The 817-nt window shown below is 53.4% G+C and overlaps 1 protein-coding gene across 1 annotated transcript in view; it reads left to right on the top strand.

The window, feature by feature from the left end:
• XPO7 (exportin 7) overlaps positions 1-817 on the top strand; it is a 36,138-nt gene that overhangs the window by 24,342 nt on the left and 10,979 nt on the right. The gene's annotated exons all lie outside the window — the stretch shown is intronic.

An 817-nucleotide genomic window follows, 5' to 3' on the forward strand; every position in this document is an offset into this window, starting at 1 on the left:
TCTCCCTCAGAGGCCGAACGATGACAGTTAGGGAGGGAGGAGCCTCTTTCTTCGGGCCAGCCCCTGATGGAACTGGGCCAGCCTTCTCTCTCCCTCAGAGGCCGAACGATGACAGTCGGGGAGGGAGGAGCCTCTTTCTTCGGGCTAGCCCCTGATGGTACTGGGCCAGCCTACTCTCTCCCTCAGAGGCCGAACGATGACAGTCGGGGAGGGAGGAGCCTCTTTCTTCAGGCTAGCCCCTGATGGTACTGGGCCAGAATACTCTCTCCCTCAGAGGCTGAACGATGACAGTTGGGGAGGGAGGAGCCTCTATCTTCAGGTTAGCCCCTGATGGTACTGGGCCAGCCTTCTCTCTCCCTCAGAGGCCTGAACGATGACAGTTGAAAACATGAACTGCATTTAAGATTTAGGTTACTTCAATTTGTTGTTGTTGCTGTTTTAAATGAAACTTCTGCCAGAATAGGGGAGATGAGGAAAGACAATTTTGCCTTGCCAGGCTGGCTGCTCCAAAGAGCAGCACAGGTCACAGACATGCACTGGGTGTGTTGATGTGAGCTGTGTGAGAGAAAGAGTGGGTGAGTGAGGAAGGTGCCTTCCTCTCTGTGACATTGGGGGAGAGGGAGAAGAGGTACAAAGAGGAACTGTGCCTGCCCAGAGCATGTGTGTGGTGCATGGGGCAGCCGTGTGGCCTGCTATGCAGTGCCTGCGCAGGCAAGGGGATCCACTCAGAATTAGAGAGCATTTCCCTGTATTTTTCAATGCCACAGTAGTAACAGTAGTGGTAAGTAGTAACATGTAATCCAGCAGACTACTTTCT

The sequence above is a fragment of the Sceloporus undulatus genome, chromosome 6, assembly GCF_019175285.1.
Source record: "Sceloporus undulatus isolate JIND9_A2432 ecotype Alabama chromosome 6, SceUnd_v1.1, whole genome shotgun sequence".
NCBI classification, from domain to species: Eukaryota; Metazoa; Chordata; class Lepidosauria; order Squamata; family Phrynosomatidae; genus Sceloporus; species Sceloporus undulatus.